Below are 16,823 nucleotides of genomic sequence, written 5' to 3' on the forward strand. Positions count from 1 at the left end.
TGTTTAAATGAAATTATGGAACTCATTAAGTTGAGTTTAATAAATTCATTTGGACTAAGTGAATCCAATAGAAAATAGTGGTGCTGGAACGAGGGAACCGTAGGATCCTAACCGGTGTCACTCTAATCAACTTTAACATGCCCCCATAAATTTAAAGAACTTCAACCATAGGGCCACCTGATTGGATATTATAACTTGACTCTTTAGAAAACTTAAACTCGTCACGGCAAGGAACTTGGAGCTAGCATGATGGGCAGCACGATCATCTTCAACAGCAGAAGATGTCTTCCCCAGCTGAACCAATCTTCTTTCCTTAGATATAAACAACAAAGCCATAGAACTTCAAGGTTGCTTTCTTATGCAACATAAATCCTCACCCCATCCTTAGGCATTTGTATAGCCCTGTTATACAATATGAGCCCTAACTCGTCTTAGGATTCCGAGGTTGTCGTCTATCATGACCTAAATCCTCACATCTTCCAGGCTATTTGTGTGATTATTTCACACGAATGTAAGCCCTAACAAATAAAATTGGCAGGATGAAACACTTCAATATTTCTTCTTAAAATTTATGCCAAATGTTAGGATAGCTTGGGAAGTCACTGAGATTCTCCTTTGGATCCATGACATCCCCTAGTTCCTCCTCCCTTGGATAGTTCTTTCTTCTTTGAATTCTATAATAAATGTTCAAAATTTGAGACAATCCCATTTCACACCTCCTAGTTCGATCTCATTGAAAAGTCCTACCCTTTGAAATTTCGTGAAGATAATATTCCTTGGTGTTTATCGAGAGTTTTCTTAAATGACTTTGGTCATTTAAGATGTAAATAACTATAGGGGCTTACCCTTATAGGAAGCTTTTCCGAACCCAGCTTAATATAAACCCTGTTTAATTCTTCAATTTAAATAGGGGAAATTATCGGCAAATAAAATAATTTCGCAAACCAAACAGACGTCATATATTTTTTAGTTTATTTGATCGAGCCTCATCCTTAAGTCTTGTGTTTATCCTTTGGGATAGATACAAGATTTGAGATATAGTGCTCTTTTATTTAAACTATGAAAAATACGGGGTTAGTTTGATTTCATATTTTTCTAAACATTAAAATGTCCTTCAGAAACAAGCAACAAGATCTTGATTTCGGTGACCGACAGCTTCTTATGGGCAACTCCCCAAACCAAAAATAGTGCCGACAATTTCATGAAAACCTTATTTTTACACTTCACATAAAATACCCTCACATGCATTTTGAGTTTCAGGTGGTGGAACGAGAGGACTCGTCAAGTACGCTTTTATAGTTTACAGTATCATCTTTTTCTATACTTTCCACACTGTACTCGGACCCACAATAAGTGTGTCGGTGGACTACTTTCACCTGGGCATTGTTTGTTTATAAATGGGTCCCGCAGTGGGTCCTAAACACTTCACATCTCTCTTCCAAATTTGATTTACTATTTTACAAATTAAACCACATCGTATTATACTGCGCACACTTTAAAATTTTCTTATATTAATTAAACTTCCACCTTTTAATTTCTTTTAAACAAAATTTTAAAATACCCATAAATTAAGACTCGCCCGGTCTACAGTCAACCTCTACTCTCAGCGCTTGCACTAAAAAATATGTGGTTTTGACCATATAACTAACCTCAAAACTTTCTGTTTTAAAGCTTGTTGTATTGACCTACACAACACTGACCTTTTCCTGCAACCTGCCAATAAGTCACGAAGCCCGTAACCTCGCTCCTACCATCAAATTTGGAGCCGGATTTGAAGATCTCAAGGTCATCCTCTGGAAAGCCCCGTTTGTGGTAATGAAGATTGTCGCATCGGAAATACAAGAACCGTTTGCAGAGTTCAACCTGAATTGCATTCAAGACTTCCCCACCTGCAAGAAGGCCAAAACTACTGCCTCCACAGCACACACCAAACCTGCTATCCCCGCTGCTGCTAAGGGTAAAGAAGTAATGATTATTGAGGATCTGATTGAGGGATTAACTGTCCCACCACCCGTGTTTGAGATTGGGTCAAGTTCAGGAGGAGCCTCATCATGATGAAGAAGTGTTACCAAAAATTTATCCACTCCTACAAGGGAGTAGATTCCATCCTCTGATGGATATCGATGGATGTCAGAGTATTCGGTGAGTCGCTGCCGCATTACCACCATTTCATAGACATCATGAGGAGAGAAAGAAGTTCACTCCTATCACCCGAGTCAGTGCAGTTTTTAAGATGATAGCTACTAAAGAAGGATGTTTAGTTAGCAAGTTACATAAAAGAGTGGGACATGCAATTTCTCCTAGTACGAAGAAGGAAATTTTGAAGGACATTAAGTCCGCCAGACAGCCTCGAAAGACAATTGAAGTGACACCCACCCGTATCCCCATCTAGTTCTGTTTAGGGAACAGAGTTGATACCACAGTGATTACTACTGATTATACTATCACCAGAACCCCAAGTCATCGACCAGGTAAGTCGAGACTGGGTCCGAAGATCTTATCCGTCATCTATTATAGAGATATTCCCACAATCCCAAAGGCAAAGACAAGATGATTACTTGGCACTCTAGTCGGTCTACACCACGGGGAGCATACTTTCCCGTGACATACTGATGTTTCAACTAAGACACTCTGTCCTGAGACCTCATCATTGAAAAGTAAAAAGGTATGGGTACCCAAGGTCGCTGCATCGATACAGTCCGGTAAGCCCGCGGGACAAGGACAAGGAATGAAGCCAGGGTCCGAAATATCTGACATCGTCGCAACGATAGCCAGCGAGATGGAAGAACAAGAGGAGGAGGTCCATCAGGGTCCCCCAGATCTTAAAACAATCAAAGAGTCGATAATTGAAGAAAAAGTTGAGAAACTCAGGATCGAAATTTCTGAGTTAGCTCGAGAGCACGGAGTTTTCATTGATAATAATGATGAAGATTTTGATTATAAAGATTACCTAGAGGAAGATTTCATGGATGTCCATGTAATTGATACCAAAGCCGCCGAAGAGAATGTTGTTGATGAGCTGCGTAGGGTTATCCTCCTACGGGATGAGCAAGTTAGTCTACTGGAAAAAAGAATACAAGAAATGGTTGCAGCCATGACTACCATGGCCACCATTCAAGGGCAATCACAAGTGCCGCAGTTGGTTTCTCCAAAGATCAATCAGTCGGAGATCATTCACATTACAGATGAAAGAAGAGAGGTTATTTCAGCAAACAGAGATGAACAACATAGAAAGGATTCTCCATCGAGCGCCATGTCAGAGAAAGAGTTCAAGCAAATGGTTGAACAAGTGCGGGACGCCTTAACCCAATTTAAGGGTGGTGCATTGGTTCTAAAGGATAGACCTTACCTGGAGGAATTTGATGTCGTGCCTTTCCTCAAGGGTTTTGTGGCCCCAAACTTTAAGATATTTGATGGGACTGTAAATACCAGACAGCATATAGCACATTTCTGAGCCAGCTGTGGCAACACGAGGAATAGTGAAGCTTTACTCTGCCAGCAGTTCGTCAGCAGTTTGTTAGGGATTGATTTCGACTGGTATGCTGATTTGCCCAACGGGTCAGTTAAGATATTTTCCGAGTTGGAACAGTTATTTATGAAGAGATTCACCGGAGTGCAACATCATGTGTCTATTAGAGTGCTCATGATGGAAAAACAAAAAGCCTAGCGAAACCTTGGTGGTCTACATTTTGAGGTGGAGAAACCTTAGCATGAAATGTGAACCTTAGCTACAGAAACATCATGCGATTGAGATTCTAATCAAGAGCATAGATGGGCTAGTAGCTTTCATGTTCAAGGGATTTACCATCAAATCCTTTGAGAAGCTACTCAATAAAGCCAACAATCTACAGGAAAAAATCAAGCACATGGAGTCACACAAAAAGGCTAAAGTGACCAGAGTGTTTGAAAAGAAATCAGCAGTAGTAGCGACCATTGACAAAGGAAAACAGCTGATGAAGATATATGTAGAAGATCCTCGCTAGTCTTCATTGCAGTGTGCACAGAAACAGAGTAGTCAGTCCAACCAGCGACTGCCTCAAGAAGGATCACCTCGAACAGGGGAGAGGAAAATGTCCCTGTCAGAACGACGTAAAATGGTGCATTCTTTCAAGGATGAAGCTATATCTAAGATATTTAGAATTTTGATGAAGAAGTCGGAGTTCAGACTACCATATCCGAAGAAGCCCGAAGAGGTGGATAGGCAGATTGAACCAAATTATTGCCCGTACCACCGGTTGCTGGGGCACACATAGAAGGATGCTTTGTCTTTAAGGACTGGCTCGAGAGGAACCATAAAGAAGGGAACATAACGATCCTGAAAGAATATTTAAGAGAACCTGAAAAAGGTTTCATAAATATGATTTCGGACGATCCAATATCCCCGATTGATCTGTATACTGGAACAGATGGATGGACTACAACTTGGGACGAACTCAAGAGGGCCCTCAATCAAATACAGGATTCATCAGAACAATCTTCTACACATACCAGAGAAGAAGGATGGAATGAGGTCTGAAGTAGATCATCCAAGAAAGTACTGAATAAGATCCATTATGCATCAAAACAAGCTTCTATTCAGAGTCCTCAGCATACTAAGACCGAGATGAAGATTTCTCCAGGAGATCCGTTATCATCAAGGACAAAGAAGGAGAAGAAAAGTGTCACTGCACAGATTGATAGCACGGAGGGTAGGATAGGGGCTACCTCTGCTAGATTAGTTGTCTCGGATTCTCTCGGATTCAAGGAAGAAAGAAGAAAATCCTCAAACCCCTAACTTTGTATGATTATCTTATTGTCTCTCTAGGGTCTTATGAATACAATGATTATGATTTTGGCTACGTTTTAACTGTTTTTGGTGATAACGTAACTGATTGTGATAACGTAACTGATTATGACGAATCTAACTTCGATCTCTATCCCCAAAACGATCTTCAAATTGTATTAGAGTCTGATGAACTCAATCTCAAGTTCAAAGAAGACACCAATGACACCGCTTACGACAGCACCAAAAGCGAGGAACCAGTTCTCAAGCACCACGGTACACCGTTTACTGTTAATTTAGATCTTTCCGATGAAGAGGAGGAGACACCGGAAGATTCAATAAGGATAACTCAAGAAGAAGAAATCACAGAGGTTAACCTAAGGAGCAAAAAAGTGTTACCACCAAGAACAGCTCCAACAGATAAAGGAAAGCAGATAATGACTCGAGAAGAGATACCCCCACCTCAACTAGTGGAAGAATCACATGATCAAGACAAAATCAGAGGATCAGACAAAGTAGACTACAACTTGCTAGCTCATCTTAGGAAGTTGCCAACCCGATTAAGCTTCTACGACGCTTTGATCCTATCAAAGGAGATGAGAGAGTCTCTGGTTACATCTTTGCTTGACCCAGCCTCAGTTGGCCAACACATCTCCTTAGATGAAGTTTGTTCATTGAAAGAACAACATGGGGTAACCTTTACAGATGAAGACCTGTTGCTCGGTACCGCCGACCACAACCGTCCACTATACATCTCCGTCAACATCGACAAATTTGTTTTGTCCAGCGTTTTAGTAGATCTTAGAGTATCTCTTAACTTAATGAGCCTACAAACATTGGCCTACTTGGATATTGAAGCTCAAGAACTTATGATCGATAAAATGATGTTAAGAGGATTCAACCAAAAGGGAGAAAGATCCCTTGGATCAATTACATTACTTATGAAGGTTGAAGAACTCATAATAACCACTAAATTTTATATCATAGATGTCGAGAACTCTTTTAACGCTTTACTAGGTCAATTGTGGATTCATGAGCACAACATGGTTCTATCATCCTTAAATGCATCAAGTATTGCAAAGATGGTCAATAAAACCGCATCAAAGGAGACTTACAACCATTTTCAGTGCATGAAGTTGGTATCCATGAAGATGCTGCCTACCACACACCTCCAAAGAAAACTGTCTTCTCTTGTGAAATTATCATGAACAAATATGAAGATTTAGAAGAATTACAAAGAGAAAGCTAGTCAAATCCACTTCAGCGATCTTCCACCACTCTCTTGCAATGAGTTGGTGAAGGTTCCTTTAGTTTACGTACCCGAGGTCGAGGCCTGGGACGTGGACAAGGAAGAATCAACTTAATCATTGAATGGACTAGGCCAACTATCAATATTGGTAATGAAGATAGTTCCGAAGACGAGATAATGATGACAAAACAGAAGAAACCTCAGTACGAGATATCCCTAGAAGATACAAAGAAAAATGAATATGAAATAATATATGATCGGATAAACCACTATGTGGATGTTATGACCCTTACTCCAATTCTCCCTCAGAAGGTCAAGAGTTTAGAGTTCAAGGAAGTCCGTAGCGTTGGTTTAAGGCTGATCAAATTTTTCCATGCTTCTACTTCTCATGTTTCTACCTCTACTGAGCTTAAAAAACATGTAAATTTGGATGATGATCCTAAAGAATTAATGGAATTGCCTTTTGGTTACCTTTCGACTTGTGTTCAAAAGTTAATTCAACAGGGACATTTACCAAAAAAAAATGCGAAAAGATAAATTTCAACTTTTTAAAAAATTATGAAATGTTAAAAGTTAAACTCTAGATTCAAAAGAGGGTCTCAGATTTGGTACAATCGGACGAGTCGATGATTCTGAGTTTTGCATGATTGTTAATGGTGAGATAATGGAGGATTGCCTCGATATAGAGGATGACTCTACTGATCAACCAATAGAAGATGCTTCGCCAAAATTGGAGGAAATTAAATCTACCGGTAATGAATTGAAAGAGATTAACCTCAAGACTTAAGAACAACCCCAACCCACATTTATAAGTTCTCTACTCAATGGCGAAGAATCTTCAAAATTGATCAAACTATTAATAGAATTCAAATATTGCTTTGCATGGAGCTACGATGAAATGTCAGGACTGTCAGCAGAGGTTGTTGTTCATAAACTTGGGGTGGACAAGAATATAACTCCAGTAAAGCAAGCTCCAAGTAGAATGCGCCTTGAAATAGAACAACAAGTCATCACCGAAGTGAAAAAGTTGATAGACGCCAACTTTATTAAAGAAGAACAATACCCCATGTGGTTAGCTAACATTCTCCCAGTTAAGAAGAAAAATGGACAGATCCGTGTTTGTGTTAACTTCAGAGATTTGAGCAAGGCATGTCCAAGTGACGAGTTTCCACAACCCGTACCAGAAATGATGGTGGATATCGCTTCAACGCACGAAATTTTCTCATTCATGGACAGATCGTCGGGATACAACCAAATTAAGATAGCTCCCGAGGATGCAGCACTTACAGCCTTCCGAACACCAATCAAAATTTTCTGTTACACAGTGATGACGTTCGGCCTAAAGAACGCCAGAGCAACATATCAGCGTGCAATGACGAAGATTAATGACGAAAATTTTTGACGACCTCATCCATAATCAAGTAGAATGCTACGTGGATGATTTGGTCTTCAAAAGTAAACAAAAGATAGACCATTTGTACGATTTAAGGATCGTGTTTGAACAATTACGACGATATGACCTTAAAATGAATCCCTTAAAGTGCGTCTTTGGCGTTACCTCCGAGAAATTTCTAGAATTCGTTGTCCGTCATCGGGGAATCGAGATCGATCCGGATAAAATTAAAGCTATCTTGAAAATGCCTCCTCCTAAAACCTTGAAACAACTATGTTTCTTTTAGAGGATGTTGGCATATCTGAGACGCTTTATTTCTAATCTCTCAGGTAGGTGTCAGCCTTTCTCGGCATTAATTAAAAAGGACGCCAAATTTGTTTGGGAAGAAAAATGTCAGCGGGCCTTTAAAGATGTTAAGCAATATTTAATGGCACCTCTTGTTTTTGCAGTCCCTATCCCAGGGAAATCATTGATACTTTATTTTGCGGCTTTAGATGACTCTCTTGGAGCCCTTTTAGCCTAAGTCAATGACGAGGGTATGGAAAATGCACTCTACTACTTGATTCGTCGCCTAATACCGACGGAGATAAGGTATCCACCTATTGAGAAGCATTCTCTGGCGTTAATTTTTGCCGCTCAAAACTTAGACAATTACATGCTTTTTCATAAGATTACACTGATCTCGAAAGTTAATCCTTTGCAATATCTGTTACCTACTAACTCTAACCCAACCAACACTCTTTGGACGTTTAGCAAGATGGTCAATGATCTTATTGCAATTTGATATAAATTTTGTTCCCCTTCGTGTTATCAAGGGACAGATACTAGTATATTTTCTCACTGCACACCCACGGCTAGCTGGGTCCTCTCTCAATGACTAGTTACCAGGCGAGCAAATACTACAAATGGAATTCTCCAGTGCCTAATGCTGGGAAATGTTTACCATGGCGCTTCATTAGCCAAGAAATACCAAGGATCAGGCACAGTTATACCAAGCAAAGTAGAGATCGGTTTGATCTTTATCGCACCAGAAAATGGTATGTTGAGGTTCTCTTACCACCTGATAGAGCCGTGTACCAACAATGAAGCAGAATATGAAGCTTTAAACACCAGGTTGGAAATGACAATCTCAATGGATATAACGAACATTATCATCATGGCGACTCTCAACTCGTCATCCAACAAGTCGTCGATGACGACTCTCAACTCGTCATCCAACAATTCGTCGGACAATACAGAATTCTGAAACTAAGATTAGCAGAGTACCATCAGTACATAATGAAGCTCCTGGAGCAGATCCCCGATGTGACTTTCTCCCCGATGTGACTTCCCCGATGTGACTTTCTACCGGATTCCTAAGGGAGATAATGCCCATACCGACGCTCTAGCAAAACTTGCCAAAGAAATGGCATGTCCCCTGGAGGATTCCATTGAAATCACAGTACAAGGAAGACAAGTTTTATCTTAAATCGACGTCAAAACTCAAATCGAAGTCAAAACTCCACACAAGCTCGAAAAAGAAGAGGCAATAAATACAGTTGCAGACATCAATGAAGATTGGCGCAAGCCATTAATAGAATATTTACATACTGGAAAGCTGTCAGAAGACAACTCTGAAGCACATCACACCATAAGGAGGGCTATGTCTTACGCCCTGATGGGAAACGTTCTCTACAGAAGATCATTTGACCAGATGTGGCTACGATGTTTGAGCAGAGTTGAAGCACAAAATATTGTCAAAGAAGTACATGGTGGATTGTGTGGTGCTCACCAGTTAGGGCTGCAGATGAAAATGAAGATCAAAAGACTCAGATATTATTAGTCAGCAAAGAAGTCTGACTGCATGGATACAACCAGAAAATGTCACCAATGCCAATAGCACGGGGTGGTCTTACACCAGCCTCCGAATTTGCTACACTCAACTGTTGTCTCGTGGCCATTTAAGTGTTGGGGCATGGACATAATATGTTTGATAGACCCTCCATCTTTCAAAGGACACAGATTTATACTTGTCACTAAAAATTACTTCTCCAAATGGGCAGAGGTAGTACCGTTGCGTGAGGTTACGACACAACACGTCCTTCAATTTTTCAAAAGCCAAATTGTCTACCATTTTGGAGTACCGCAAAGAATAATTTCCAACAATGGGACAACTTTCAGAAGCACAAAGATAAATAATTTTGTCAAAAGACATGGGATAGATCGGAGATACTCTACAATTTACTATCTCAGGGCAAATGGTCTGGCTCAACAAGACACTGGTATAGATTTTAAAGAAAACACTCAACAAAAATAAAAGAGATTGGCACAACAAGCTATTATAAGCCTTATGCGCCTATCATACGACTTTCAGGACTCCCACTCAATGTGCACCCAATATACTCGTGTACGGGTCTGAGGTCATGCTACCGTTAGAAATACAGACACCGTCTCTCAGAGTCTTTGTTGCCAACTAACTCACAACGGAAGAAAGTGCAAAACTCAGACTTGAAGAACTGCAGAGTCTTGAGGGAAAATGACTAGAAGCACAACAACATTTTGAGCTTTCCCAGGAAAAGATGGTACAAGCCCACGATAAATTGGTCCACCCAAGGACATTCAAAGTTGGTGACCTTGTACTTGTGCTCAAAAGGCCTACTCTTGCACGCCGCAAAATAGGTGAAAAATTCAAGCCAACTTGGGAGGGACCATTTGTCGTTGATAAGGTTTTCACCATGTTACCAATAAATGGACAATACATGAAAACCTACTACCAACCTGATGTCGTGTGCCTTTGCTTGCTTTGAACCTTTGAAACTTTGATTGTTTTGGGGTTATCTATGTGGTCAAATGTCTATGACCAGGTCCAAATTTTGTAATTAATCTAAATATAATGAAAATTTTGAGAAGAAATTTTAAACATCAAATTTTCTCCTTTCCACTTTTGAACTTAATACTCCACTAAATTAAATAAAATTCATACATTAATAAACAATTCATTTCATTAAAATAAACTAAAATATACAATAATAAATACTTTGTTTTGTTCTTTTTCGTGTTAGGTTTCGGTCCATTGACATTTTTCCTATCGTCTGCAGAAAAATGTCGGGATAGAGGCTGATCTTTACTTTCAAGGATGGCTGGAGCCTCGCACTGAATTAGGAAATGGTGCCGTAGGGCGGTATCATAGACTTCAACATGGACTTTAACCAAGTCAACATCTACTACGAAGGTCCTCTGATGAATGTAGTTAGCTGTAGAGAAAAAGAGGGATTGCCTTCACTGATGAGTGTGACAACTAGTGATAATGCATCACATAAAGGGAAGAACGTGATAAAAGAGCAGGACCTGATGGAGGGGCCCAGTCTTTTGCCATCCATCATAGCTACACTAGCCTGGGGCCTAGTAGCCGCCAATAATGAATGACTACCAGATGCTTCGTTTCGCAGGACGCAACGCAGAAACGCCAGCCACAGAAAACAGAGGGCTTTTTTACGAGAAGAACACAGACGTTAGAAGGGAACAAACAACTTACTTTCCCCTATTCCTGAGGGGCATATATATGATCCATACATGAAAGAAACGTCTTCCAGCCTACCCGCCACAGATGAAGAACTGGGGTTTGTCACAGCGCCAGAGACACCTTCAGCTTCAGATGTTTTATGCAAGGGTTGCCCGACGTGCAATGCTGAGATACCTGCAGGGCAGGGACATCAGCCAGACATCAGCCACAGGGCGTTTGTAGAATGCCCGGATTGCAATGTTCTACATTTACAATGCTTCAATATATTGGAAGAGTATACCTCAAGCACCGATGGGTCTCAGACTTCAGATTTTATGATGGATGAGCCATACGTCCCACTGAGGACAAATCAGTATATACCATGGAGCCCAGGGTCGTACATCCCACTAGATGTCGAGTATCATGTTCCAGATCATCTAGTGCCAGTTTGGGTTTCTGCCGATGTTCAGAGGTAGGAACTCCCGCGACAGTTACCGACTCCTAGCTTGATTGAGTACTACAAAATAAGTAAGGTGAATAAAAGAGAATTTGAATTTTATAAAGAAGTCCAAGGAAGAATCGTCACAACATTAAAGCTTCTAGACTTTCAGCCCTTTCTCTTTTGGGAGACTCATGTAGGTTGTCCCCTAAACCCACTAGCCCTAGGCTAGAGTTTGGCTAAAACCATTACATAGAGGACCCAAAATGGGGTTTCCATTGGTCGATGGCTTATTGGTGGTGGTTGGTACATCAACTCTACCAAGATACCCAACCTAGCCTTTTGCACCTAAACTTCCCCCATTTTGCCCCTAAACTTCCCCCAAATTACACATATACCCTTGGAACACCAAATTTGGCCAAAATTCCCAAATTTATCCAGAATACCCAAGTTGGTTCAAAAATTATTTCAAACCTTTTGAAAACACCCAAACTACGAAAAATCAACAAAATTGGCCAAATTACCAAAACACCCCTCCTTAACGAAAAATTCTAAAAATTCCAAAAAATCCCAAAAATTTCCAAAACCTCCCAAATATTCCTAATTTCATTTTTCTCAACGATCACATGACCCGATTTGGCTAATTTGATCATCTTTGACCAAAACCCCCAAATTGCCCTTTAAAGGCCCATTTTTCCCTAAATTCAACTCAAATGTCTACCAAATTGGTCTCAATTTCCCCAAATTTCAATCCTAAACTCAAATTTACCCTTGATATGACGGAGCGTCGTTCAATCAAGCGTGTATCGGATGGACGGTCGAGATCAAGCCAGACAGCACTTCGGGACAACTTCGGGACATAAACTGCGGGCCGAGTCGGCACTGAGGTGGACGACAGTGTCGAATGGGTTCACGTGGAACTTAGGAGCCATCGTAGGTTGATGTGGTGTCGCGCGTTTAAATAGATAAATAGGGAATTAAAAAAAATTCAGAAAATGACCCTTAATTTAAAAAAATCATATCTTGTTGTAGAAAAATCATAAAAATAAAATAAAAAAATCCTATGGCTCAGTGAACAGAGGAGAATAATGTGGATTAAATTTTGTATCTATTTGATGTATGTTTGATTTTTTAAAAATCAATTAGTTTTGGTATCTATTTTATGTATGTTTGATTTTTTAAAAATCAATTAGTTTTGGGAGTATTTTAAATCTCCTTGCATATAGACATTTTGTCATAGCTTGAATTTTTGGCATGTGGTACCCTCTGTCAAAAGGAACATTCCCTGATTTTTCCAAAGTCATAGGAGGTCCGTAGATAGAGGATCATATTTTTTAAATTTATGTGCATTATTTGGTTGAATTAATCATAGAAATTATCATGTTGCCTAGAAAAATCCAAGAAAATTTTGGAAGGTTTATAATGACCAGAGAACCTTTAGAAAAATTTCTCATGAGCCAAGTCATCCAAAATAAACCTAATTTGCCTAAACACTAAATCACTAAAATAATTAATTTTGAAAAATACAAACATTAAAATGACTTGATTTTTTATCTCCACTATTGTTTACAATCCAGAGAACTCACCATAAAAATTTCAAAGCATTTTGAGTTCATTTGGTAGCTTAAGTTGATTTTTAAAGATAAATATCCTTTTTGGCACTTAAAATGATTTTTAAAAATCAAAATATAACTCAAAAATTTATAAAAACTTCTTTTTTGAGTTCTCTGTGATAAGGGGTGTTTTTTAGAAATAAAATGGTATTTAAAATAAAAACTTGATTTTTAAGCTTATTTTAAATATTTAAATGATTAAAGATCCATAAAAATCACAAAAAATGGCTCAGTGAACAGAGGAGAATAATGTGGATTAAATTTTGTATCTATTTTATGTATGTTTGATTTTTTAAAAATCAATTAGTTTTGGGAGTATTTTAAATCTCCTTGCATATAGACATTTTGTCATAGCTTGAATTTTTGGCATGTGGTACCCTCTGTCAAAAGGAACATTCCCTGATTTTTCCAAAGTCATAGGAGGTCCGTAGATAGAAGATCATATTTTTTAAATTTATGTGCATTATTTGGTTGAATTAATCATAGAAATTAGCATGTTGCCTAGAAAAATCCAAGAAAATTTTGGAAGGTTTATAATGACCAGAGAACCTTTAGAAAAATTTCTCATGAGCCAAGTCATCCAAAATAAACCTAATTTGCCTAAACACTAAATCACTAAAATAATTAATTTTGAAAAATACAAACATTAAAATGACTTGATTTTTTATCTCCACTATTGTTTACAATCCAGAGAACTCACCATAAAAATTTCAAAGCATTTTGAGTTCATTTGGTAGCTTAAGTTGATTTTTAAAGATAAATATCCTTTTTGGCACTTAAATGATTTTTAAAAATCAAAATATAACTCAAAAATTTATAAAAACTTCTTTTTTGAGTTCTCTGTGATAAGGGGTGTTTTTTAGAAATAAAATGGTATTTAAAATAAAAACTTGATTTTTAAGCTTATTTTAAATATTTAAATGATTAAAGATCCATAAAAATCACAAAAATAATAAAATTCATAGAAATATTTTAAATTACTTCCTAAGCACTTAGAAATAATTGGGATATTTTTCCTGATTTTCTAAATAAAGATACTGAATTTTCAAGCTTAAAATAATTTTTAAAGGCTAAAAAATGGATTTCCCTTAAAATAATTCCAACCAGTCAAATAAAACTTCTAAAATAATTCCAATCAGTCAAATAAAACTTAGAAAAATATAAAAATTTCTTCTTTGAGTTCTTTGACTTTAGGGGGATTTTAAAAAAATACAAAATTTAGTTTTCCACATTTAAAATATTTTATAATTAATAAATATCCCTGAACTTAAAATAATTCTAATAATTCAAATAAAATTTAAAAAATCATGAAATTTGTTGCAAATGCTTCTTTAGTATAGGTCTAACTCGAGTAAAAATTTCAAGTGATGATTAGGCTTCAACTTGGTCAATTTAACAAATTTTCTTTGAAAAATCTCATTTTTTCATGAAACTAATTATATAAATTAAATTAAATTTTAAAAATTCAAAATTCACATTTTCTCCTCTGATGTCTTAATTGACCCATGAATGAGGTAGGATAAAAATTTCAAAGTCATTTGATTTGAACTTGATAAAATATGAAGTGTTAGAGCCTTAAGGGGCAAAAGTGTAATTTTAGGAATTTAGCCTTAATTAACTCTTAGGCTTAATTCAAGGAGGGAAATGGGCAACCTCTGATCTTAATCAACTTGTCTGGATGTTCGAAACACAAGGAATTAATTGGTAGAAACCAACCTCACTTTCCCAATTGAAAGGATAAATTAATAAATTTTTAAATTATTAAAATTTGAAAGTTCATTAAAATTAAACGAACCTAGGACTTAGGGGTATGAATTTTTGAAGTCAATAATTAATCAATTTAATACCCCTATTTGATTTTCAAATGAAATTCAAATAATGAATCACGATCATCTAAAACTTAACCTTGTCAAAATTAATTAAGACACTCACCTAGGTCTTAAGGGCTTAGTAGTGATCTAAGTTAAATCAAGACTGATTAAATGAGGAATAGAAAAACAAACATAACTAAAATTTAACACCTTTAAAACACTACAAGCCCAATTAGGATAAAAAAATTGGCCAAGTGTTCCAATAACACTAACTTGCATCTTTAAAGGTCTTCACCCACATAATCTTCAAAATTAAATTACAAATGATAATTAACATATTCTTAGGGATAATTGAGACATCAATGTCCATTGAGCATTAGGGTATTCATTGGATGAACTATTAAGCAAGATAATAAGTTTAAATGAGCTCGAGGCTTTTCACCAGGTGATAAGAGGGAGTCATGGACCTGCTTCTTCCTCCTAACCTGTTGGATACCTCAGAAGTCTACTAAACTTAATATATTTTTCTTAACAAAATCATCCTTAACTAAATTCCTAAGGACCCACCAAGATATGACATAGGGTTAGGAAAACTACCAAAACCTTACTTTTGTTTTCAGTGTTGTCTTTCTTGTACTTTCATACTGTACTTTTATACTTGCAAAACTTGCATGCTAAATAACGATGCCACCCTACATGAAAACTAAAACTATCAGGATAACCACGAAACCAAAACTAAAACTAAAACTAAAATCAACAAAGATAAACTTCACTGCCACAACATTCAAAATATAAAACAACTCAAAATTTAATCACAAACATCACAAAAACTACAACTACAACTAAATTAAGATGTATATATCAGATGATCGGGAATCCCTCGGAGGAGGTAACCTACGGTTGCTAACGACGTTTCTCACGGTCTAAATGAAATTATGGAACTCATTAAGTTGAGTTTAATAAATTCATTTGGAGTAAGTGAATCTAATAGAAAATAGTGGTGCCGGAACGAGGGAACCGTAGGATCCTAACCGGTGTCGCTTTAATTAACTTTAACATGCCCTCATAAAATTTAAAGAACTTAAACCATTGGGCTACTTGATTGGACATTATAACTTGACACATTAGAAAACTTAAACTCGTCATGGCAAGGAGCTTGAAGCTAGCATGACAGGCAGCACGACCATCTTCAACAGCAGAACCTGTCTTCCCCAGCTAAACCAATCTTCTTCCCTTAGATATAAACAACAAAAACAAAGTCATAGGACTTCGAGGTTGCTTGCTTATGCAACGTAAATCCTCACCATATCTTTAAGCCTTTGTATAGCCGTACTATACAATATAAGCCCTAACTCATCTTAGGATTCTGAGGTTGTCGTCCGTCACGACTTAAATCCTCTTAAATCCTCACATACTTAAATCCTCACATCTTCCAGGCTATTTGTATGATCATTTCACATGAATGTAAGACGTAACAAATAAAATTGGCAGGATGAAACACTTAAAGATTTCTTCTCAAAATTTAAGCCAAACGTTAGGATGACTTGGGAAGTCTCCGAGGTTCTCCTCTAGATCCATGACATCCCCTAGTTCTTGCTCTTTTGAATTCTATAATAAATGTTCCAAATTTGATACAATCCCCTTTCACACCTCCTAGTCCGATCTCATTTAAAAGTCCTACCCTTTGAAATTCCGTGAAGATAATATTCCTTGATTTTTATCGAGAGTTTTCTTTACTTTTTTTAATGACTTTGGTAATTTAAGATGTAATTAACTATAGGGGCTTGCCCTTATAAGAAGCATGTCTAAACCCAACTTAATATAAACCCTATTTAATTCTTTATATTGAATAGGGGAACTTGTCGGCAAATATAATGGTTTCGCAGACCAAACAGACGTCATATATTTCTTAGTTTATTTGATCGAGCCTCTTCCTCAAGTTTTGTGTTTATCCTTCGGGATAGATACAGGATTTGAGGTACAGTGCTCTTTCATTTTAAACTATGAAAATTATGGGGTCAGTTTGATTTCATACTTCAACGTCCTTCCGAAGCGGGTGACGGGATTTTGATTCC

This window comes from Phalaenopsis equestris, unplaced genomic scaffold, assembly GCF_001263595.1.
Source record: "Phalaenopsis equestris unplaced genomic scaffold, ASM126359v1 Scaffold222459, whole genome shotgun sequence".
Lineage (NCBI taxonomy): Eukaryota > Viridiplantae > Streptophyta > Magnoliopsida > Asparagales > Orchidaceae > Phalaenopsis > Phalaenopsis equestris.